Consider the following 9,374-nt stretch of genomic DNA (forward strand, 5'->3'; position numbering starts at 1 on the left):
AATTAGACTGGATTAATTAAACTCTGCATTAACTGAACCCAGTTAAATTAATTAGACTGGATTCATTAAACCCTGGGTTAACTGAAGCCAGTTTAATTAATTAGACTGGATTAATTAAATTCTGGAATAACTGAACACAGTTTAATTAATTAGACTGGATTAATTAAATTCTGGAATAATTGAACACAGTTTAATAGATTGGATTGGATTCATTAAACTCTGGGTTAACTGAAGCCAGTTTAATTAATTAGAGTGGATTAATTAAATTCTGCAATAATTGAACACAGTTTGATTAATTAGACTAAATTGAGTAAATTCTGGATTAATTTGACTCAGTTTAATTCATTAGATTGATTAAGCTCTGGATTAATTGAACCCAGTTTAATTAATTACACTGGATTCATTAAACTCTGCATTAACTGAAACCAGTTTAATTAATTAGACTGGATTCATTAAACTCTGCATTAACTGAACCCAGTTAAATTAATTAGACTGGATTCATTAAACTCTGCATTAACTGAACCCAATTTAATTAATCAGACTGGATTCATTAAACTCTGCATTAACTGAACCCAATTTAATTAATCAGACTGGATTCATTAAACTCTGGATTAACTGAGCCCAGTTTAATTAATTAGACTGGATTAATTAAATTCTGGAATAACTGAACACAGTTTAATTAATTAGACTGGATTAATTAAATTCTGGAATAATTGAACACAGTTTAATAGATTGGATTGGATTCATTAAACTCTGGGTTAACTGAAGCCAGTTTAATTAATTAGAGTGGATTAATTAAATTCTGCAATAATTGAACACAGTTTAATTAATTAGACTAAATTGAGTAAATTCTGGATTAATTTGACTCAGTTTAATTCATTAGATTGATTAAACTCTGGATTAATTGAACCCAGTTTAATTAATTAGACTGGATTAATTAAACTCTGCATTAACTGAAGCCAGTTTAATTAATTAGACTGGATTCATTAAACTCTGCATTAACTGAGCCCAATTTAATTAATTTGACTGGATTAATTAAACTCTGCATTAACTGAACACAGTTAAATTAATTAGAGTGGATTCATTAAACTCTGGATTAACTGAACCCAGTTAAATTAATTAGACTGGATTCATTAAACTCTGCATTAACTGAACCCAATTTAATTAATCAGACTGGATTAATTAAACCCAGCATTAACTGAAGCCAGTTAAATTAGTTAGAGTGAATTCATTAAACTCTGGATTAACTGAACCCAGTTTAATTAATTAGAGTGGATTCATTAAACTCTGCGTTAACTGAACCCAATTTAATTAATTTGACTGGATTAATTAAACTCTGCATTAACTGAACACAGTTAAATTAATTAGAGTGGATTCATTAAACTCTGGATTAACTGAACCCAGTTTAATTAATTAGACTGGATTCATTAAACTCTGCATTAACTGAACCCAATTTAATTAATTTGACTGGATTAATTAAACTCTGCATTAACTGAACCCAGTTTAATTAATTAGACTGGATTCATTAAACTCTGCATTAACTGAAGCCAGAATAATTAATTAGACTGGATTAATTAAACCCTGCATTAACTGAACCCAATTTAATTAATTTGACTGGATTAATTAAACTCTGCATTAACTGAACCCAATTTAATTAATTAGACTGGATTAATTAAACTCTGCATTAACTGAAACCAGTTTAATTAATTAGACTGGATTAATTAAATTCTGGAATAATTGAACACAGTTTAATAGATTGGATTGGATTAATTAAACTCTGCATTAATTGAACACAGTTTAATTAATTAGACTGGATTAATTAAACTCTGCATTAACTGAACCCAGTTAAATTAATTAGACTGGATTCATTAAACTCTGGATTAACTGAAACCAGTTTAATTAATTAGACTGGATTAATTAAATTCTGGAATAATTGAACACAGTTTAATAGATTGGATTGGATTAATTAAACTCTGCATTAATTGAACACAGTTTAATTAATTAGACTGGATTAATTAAACTCTGCATTAACTGAACCCAGTTAAATTAATTAGACTGGATTCATTAAACCCTGGGTTAACTGAAGCCAGTTTAATTAATTAGACTGGATTAATTAAATTCTGGAATAACTGAACACAGTTTAATTAATTAGACTGGATTAATTAAATTCTGGAATAATTGAACACAGTTTAATAGATTGGATTGGATTCATTAAACTCTGGGTTAACTGAAGCCAGTTTAATTAATTAGAGTGGATTAATTAAATTCTGCAATAATTGAACACAGTTTGATTAATTAGACTAAATTGAGTAAATTCTGGATTAATTTGACTCAGTTTAATTCATTAGATTGATTAAGCTCTGGATTAATTGAACCCAGTTTAATTAATTACACTGGATTAATTAAACTCTGCATTAACTGAAACCAGTTCAATTAACCAGACTGGATTAATTAAATTCGGGATTAACTGAACCCAGTTTAATTAATCAGACTGGATTAATTACATTTGGGATTAACTGAACCCAGTTTAATCAATCAGACTGGATTAATTAGGCTCTGGGTTAATTGGACCCGGTTTAACCAGTCCCGGTTTATCCGGATTCCTCCACCCCGCCCACGCTCATTTGCATAATCAGGGACTCATTTGCATACACAGGCACAATCACACGGCTCATTTGCATAATCAGCGTCTCGCCTTAATTACCCCTAACGAACTAATTACCCCTAACGAACTCCCCCAAACATTCCTGGAATTCCCAAACGGGGCCAAAAGGGCCCAAACTGGGGCACAAATCCAAAATTCTGGGGCCAAAAAAAATCCAAATTTTGAGTAAAAATCCCAAATTTTGTGCCAAAATCCGAAATTTTGAGCAAAATTTTGAGCAAAACCCCCAAATTTGGGGGAAAAAAACCCCAAAATTGGAATTTTCATCCCAAATTTGGGGATTTTCACCCCAAAATTTGGAATTTTGGACCCAGAATTTGAGAATTTCACCCCAAATCTGAGGATTTTTGATTCAAATTTGAGGATTTTTGGTTAAAAAAGATTTTTGCCCAAAATGGAGATTTTGGACCCAAAATTCGAATTTTCACACCAAATTTGAGGAATTTTGACTCAAACCTGAGGATTTGTGGGTAAAATTTGAGATTTTGGACCCCAAATTTGGAGATTTTTGCCCCAAATTTGGGGTTCTGGACCCAGAATTTGAAATTTCCCCCCCAAATTTGGAGATTTTTGCCCAAAATTTGAGAATTTTCACCCCAAATTTGTGGATTTTTGACTCAAATTTGAGGATTTTCGGGTTAAAATTGGAGATTTTTGCCCCAAATTTGAGAATTTTCACCCCAAATTTGGGGATTTTTGCCCCAAAATTGGAATTTCGGACCCAGAATTTGAGAATTTTCACCGCAAATCTGAGGATTTTTTACTCAAATTTGAGGATTTTTGGCTGAGGGGGAAAATTTCAAATTCGGGGTCCAGAACCCCGAATTTGGGGCAAAAATCTCCAAATTTGGAGTCCAAAATCTCAAATTTTACCCACAAATCCTCGAATTTGAGTCAAAATTCCTCAAATTTGGTGTGAAAATTCGAATTTTGGGTCCAAAATCTCCCATTTTGGGCAAAAATCTCCAATTTTAACCAAAAATCCTCAAATTTGAGTCAAAAAATCCACAGATTTGGGGTGAAAATTCTCAAATTTTGGGCAAAAATCTCCAAATTTGGGGGGAAAATTTCAAATTCTGGGTCCACAACCCCAAATTTGGGACAAAAACCTCCAAATGTGGGGTCCAAAATGTCAAATTTTAACCACAAATCCTCAGGTTTGAGTCAAAATTCCTCAAATTTGGTGTGAAAATTCGAATTTTGGGTCCAAAATCTCGAAGTTTGGGGCAAAAATCTCCAAATTTGGGGGTGAAAATTCCAAATTTTGGGGGGAAAATCCCCAATTTGGGGGCATTTCTGGGGGGGCCGGGGACGGGGACACTGAGGGGACACTGAGGGGACACTGAGGGGACACTGAGGGGACAATGGGGGGACAATGAGGGGACAATGAGGGGACACTGAGGGGACAATGAGGGGACACTGAGGGACAATGGGGGACAATGGGGGGACAATGGGGGGACAATGAGGGGACACTGAGGGGACAATGAGGGATAATGGGGGGACAATGAGGGGACACTGAGGGGACAATGAGGGGACAATGAGGGGGACAATGAGGGGACACTGAGGGGACATTGGGGGAACACTGAGGGGACACTGAGCGGACAATGGGGGGACACTGAGGGGGACAATGGGGGGACAATGGGGGGACAATGAGGGGACACTGAGGGGACACTGAGGGGACAATGGGGGGACAATGAGGGGACAATGAGGGGACAATGGGGGGACAATGAGGGGACACTGAGGGGACACTGAGGGGACAATGGGGGACAATGAGGGGACACTGAGGGGACAATGGGGGGACAATGGGGGGACACTGAGGGGACACTGAGGGACAATGAGGGGACAATGGGGGACAATGGGGGGACACTGAGGGGACAATGAGGGGACAATGAGGGGGACAATGGGGGACAATGGGGGACACTGAGGGGACAATGGGGGGACAATGAGGGGACATTGGGGGGACAATGGGGGGACAATGGCGGGACAATGAGGGGACACTGAGGGGACACTGAGGGGACAATGAGGGGACACTGAGGGGACATTGGGGGGACAATGGGGGGGACAATGGGGGGACAATGAGGGGACACTGAGGGGACAATGAGGGGACACTGAGGGGACACTGAGGGGACACTGAGGGGACAATGGGGGACAATGGGGGGACAATGAGGGGACAATGAGGGGACACTGAGGGGACAATGGGGGGACAATGGGGGACAATGAGGGGACAATGAGGGACAATGAGGGGACACTGAGGGGACAATGAGGGGACACTGAGGGGACAATGAGGGGACAATGGGGGGACAATGAGGGGACAATGAGGGGACAATGGGGGGACAATGAGGGGACAATGGGGGAACAATGAGGGGACACTGAGGGGACAATGAGGGGACACTGAGGGGACACTGAGGGGACACTGAGGGGACACTGAGGGGGACAATGAGGGGACAATGAGGGGACAATGGGGGACACTGAGGGGACAATGGGGGACAATGGGGGGACAATGAGGGGACACTGAGGGGACAATGGGGGGACACTGAGGGGACAATGGCGGGACAATGAGGGGACACTGAGGGGACATTGAGGGGACAATGGGGGGACAATGGGGGGGACACTGAGGGGACAATGAGGGGACACTGAGGGGACATTGAGGGGACAATGGGGGGGACAATGGGGGACATTGAGGGGACAATGGGGGGACAATGGGGGGACACTGAGGGAACAATGAGGGGACAATGGGGGGACAATGAGGGGACAATGGGGGGACAATGAGGGGACAATGGGGGGACAATGAGGGGACACTGAGGGGACAATGAGGGGACACTGAGGGGACACTGAGGGGACACTGAGGGGACACTGAGGGGACAATGGGGGGACACTGAGGGGACACTGAGGGGACAATGGGGGGACACTGAGGGGACACTGAGGGACACTGAGGGGACAATGAGGGGACAATGGGGGGACACTGAGGGGACAATGGGGGGACACTGAGGGGACAATGGGGGGACAATGGGGGGACAATGAGGGGACACTGAGGGGACAATGGGGGGACACTGAGGGGACAATGGCGGGACAATGAGGGGACACTGAGGGGACATTGAGGGGACAATGGGGGGACAATGGGGGGACACTGAGGGGACAATGAGGGGACACTGAGGGGACATTGAGGGGACAATGGGGGGACAATGGGGGGACATTGAGGGGACAATGGGGGGACAATGGGGGGACACTGAGGGAACAATGAGGGGACAATGGGGGGACAATGAGGGGACACTGAGGGGACAATGAGGGGACACTGAGGGGACACTGAGGGGACACTGAGGGGACAATGAGGGGACAATGGGGGGACACTGAGGGACAATGGGGGGACAATGGGGGGACAATGAGGGGACACTGAGGGGACAATGGGGGGACAATGAGGGGACAATGGGGGGGACACCGAGGGGACACTGAGGGGACAATGAGGGGACACTGAGGGGACAATGAGGGGACACTGAGGGGACACTGAGGGGACACTGAGGGACAATGAGGGGACAATGGAGCTCAGCCCTGGCGGTTTGGGGGTTTTGTCACCTTTGTCCCCAAAGTCACCCTGTCCCCAAAAGCCACCCCTGGTCCCCGATTGTCACCTTTGTCCCCAAAAGCCACCCCGGTCCCCGATTGTCACCTTTGTCCCCACAGCCGCCCCAATGGCCGGGAACTCCTCCAGGTGTGCCCGGGTGTCCCCAAACCCCCCCCAGTGTCCCCAACACTCCCGTCCAGTGTCCCCAAGTGTCCCCGATGTCCCCAAGTGTCCCCAAGCCCCCCGAGTGTCCCCAATCCCGCCCCCGGTGTCCCCAAGTGCCCCAAAACCCCCCAGGACCCCCCCAAATGTCCCGAACCCCCCTCCCAGTTGTCCCCCGGTGTCCCCAGACCCCCCCAGGTGTCCCCAAATGTCCCCAAATGTCCCCAAATGTCCCCAAACCCCCCCCGCTGTCCCCTCCCCCCGCCGGTCCCCTCACCTGCCGATCCCGGAAGCGCCGCGCGCGCCGTGGCCCCGCCCACACCTGCCGGCCCCGCCCAATCCGCACGCCCCCTCGTGGTCACGTGACGCGCGCGCTGCCGTTTTCCCGCCCCCCCCCTTCACGGCGCTTCGCGCTCGCCGCGCTTCCGGGTCGGCGCGATGACGTCATGGGCTCGCGCCCCCGGCGCGGCGCGGTGATTGGTGGGTTGGGAAAAGGGGGCGGGGTTAAGGGTGAGGGGCGGTGAGTGGGCGGAGCGATCTGGGAAGGGGCGTGGCTTGAAAAGAGGCCACGCCCCCTCGGGAGTCCCAATTGGGGGGGGACAAGGAGGGGAATAATAAAATAAAATAATAAATAAAATAAAATAAAATAAAATAAATAAAATAAAATAAAATAAAATAAAATAAAATAAAATAAAATAAAATAATAAATAGAATAAACTAAACTAAACTAAACTAAAATAATAAATAAAATAAAATAAAATAAAATAAAATAAAATAAAATAAAATAAAATAAAATAAAATAAAATAAAATAAAATAAAATAAAATAAAATAAAATAAATAAAATTCGAATTAAATGAAATTTCAACAAATTAAAATCAAATAAATTGAAATTATAGTTAAATTAAAGTACATTTCACAAGATAAAATAAAATAAATTTTAAATATAAAACGAAACAAAACAAAACAAAACAAAACAAAATAAAATAAAATAAAATAAAATAAAATAAACTTTAAAAGTTTAAAACTTTAAAAGTTTTCTATTTGAGGGGGCTTCAAACTTGGGGGTCCCATTTTGGGGAGATTTGGGGTTTTTGGGGTTATTTTGGGGTTTTTTTGGGGTCCAATTTCGGGAGGCAACTGGGTTTTTTTGGGGGTCCCTTTTGGTGGAATTTGGGGTTTTTTGGTGTCTCATTTTGAGGGAGTTTGGGTTTTTTGGGGGCGTTCGGGCTTTTTTTGGGGTGTCCCACTCTGGGTTTTTTATGAGTTTTTTTTGGGGGGTGTTTGGGGTTTTTTAGGGTTCCCATTTTGGGGATTCAGGTTTTTTGGGAGGAGTTTGGGGTTTTTTTGTGGGTCTCGTTTTGGGTTTTTTGGGGGGGAGTTTGGGTTTTTATGGGGTCCCATTTTGGGATGATTTGGGGTTTTTTGGGATGATTTGGGGTTTTTTTGGGGTCCCATTTCGGGGGATTTGACGCTTTTTTGGGGTCTCATTTCGCTGAATTTGGGGAGGTTTTGGGGGTCCCATTTTGGGCTTTTTTGGGGGGGTTTTGGAGTTTTTTTGTGGGTCTCGTTTTGGGTTTTTTGGGGGTGTTGAGGTTTTTTTGAGATCCCATTTTAGGGGTGATTTGGGTTTTTTTGGGGGGAGTTTGGGGATTTTTGGGATCCCATTTTGGGGCGGTTTGGGGTTGTTTTGGGGGGATTTGGGGTTTATTTTGGTGTCTCATTTTAGGCAATTTGGGGGGGGTTTGGGGTTCCATTTTGGGATTTTTGTAGGTCCCATTTTGGGATGATTTGGGTTTTTTGGGATGATTTTGGGTTTTTTTGGGGTCCCATTTCGGGGGATTTGACGCTTTTTTGGGGTCTCATTTCGCTGAATTTGGGGAGGTTTTGGGGGGTCCCATTTTAGGGCTTTTTTTGGGGGGGTTTTTTGATGTTTTTACGAATCCCCTTTTTTTGGGGTGTCCCTCCCCTCCCCCCCCCCCCCCCCCCCCCCCCCAATCTCCCCTTTTTCCCTCCCCCCAAAAAAAAAAAAAACCCCGAGAGTTCCCAAATTTCCGCAGGAAACCCCCGCGGTGGCGCTTGGGGACACTCGGGGACAATTCCCACCCGTGACGTCACGGCCGGGAGGGTCCCCAAAACCTCCCCTCCCCCCCTCCCGCCACCCACCCACCCACGGTGTCGCTTTGGTGTCACCTCCCCCCCGCTGGATCTGGCCCCGCCCCCCGGTGTCGCTTTTGTCGCCGGTGCCACCCCCCCTTGGGTCGGGTTTGTCCCTCGCTGGTGTCGCCTTTGTCCCCGAGGGGTCACCCCGAAGTGTCCCCGACCCCTCCCCGGTGTCCCCGAGCCCTTTTTGGTGTCCCCGAGCCCTCCTCGATGTCATTGTCCCCTCCCGGGTGTCGCCGGCCTCTTCTCGGTGTCCCCAACCCATTCCCGGTGTCCCTCTCGGTGTCATTGTCCCCTCCCCGGTGTCGTTGTCCCCTCCCCAATGTCCCCAACCCATTCCCGGTGTCCCTCTCGGTGTCATTGTCCCCTCCCCGGTGTCGTTGTCCCCTCCCCAATGTCCCCAACCCATTCCCGGTGTCCCCTCCCCGGTGTCACTGTCCCCTCCCCGGTGTCCTTAGGCCCTCCCTGGTGTCCCCAACCCATTCCTGGTGTCCCTCTCGGTGTCATTGTCCCCCCCCTTGGTGTCATTGTCCCCTCCCCGGTGTCATTGTCCCCTCCCCAATGTCCCCAACCCATTCCCGGTGTCCCTCTCGGTGTCATTGTCCCCTCCCCGCTGTCGTTGTCCCCTCCCCGCTGTCATTGTCCCCTCCCCAGTGTCCCCAACCCCTCCCCGGTGTCCCCAACCCCTTCCCGGTCCCCTCCTCGGTGTCATTGTCACATCCTCAGTGTCCCCAACCCCTCTCCAGTGTCCCCAACCCCTTCCCGGTCCCCTCCTCGGTGTCATTGTCCCCTCCTCGGTGTCCTTAACCCCTCCCTGGTGTCCCCCT

The 9,374-nt window shown here is 46.0% G+C and overlaps 1 protein-coding gene across 1 annotated transcript in view; it reads right to left on the reverse strand.

Moving 5' to 3' along the window:
- The window catches only part of LOC134434209 (2-hydroxyacyl-CoA lyase 2-like), a 53,467-nt gene extending 46,754 nt beyond the window's left edge, over window positions 1-6,713 (reverse strand). Inside the window, 1 exon segment of the mRNA XM_063182883.1 lies at window positions 6,664-6,713. The gene's annotated coding sequence lies outside the window, so the exon portion shown is untranslated.
- Window positions 6,714-9,374: the final 2,661 nt, after the last annotated feature.

This window comes from Melospiza melodia, unplaced genomic scaffold (assembly GCF_035770615.1).
Source record: "Melospiza melodia melodia isolate bMelMel2 unplaced genomic scaffold, bMelMel2.pri scaffold_327, whole genome shotgun sequence".
NCBI lineage: Eukaryota > Metazoa > Chordata > Aves > Passeriformes > Passerellidae > Melospiza > Melospiza melodia.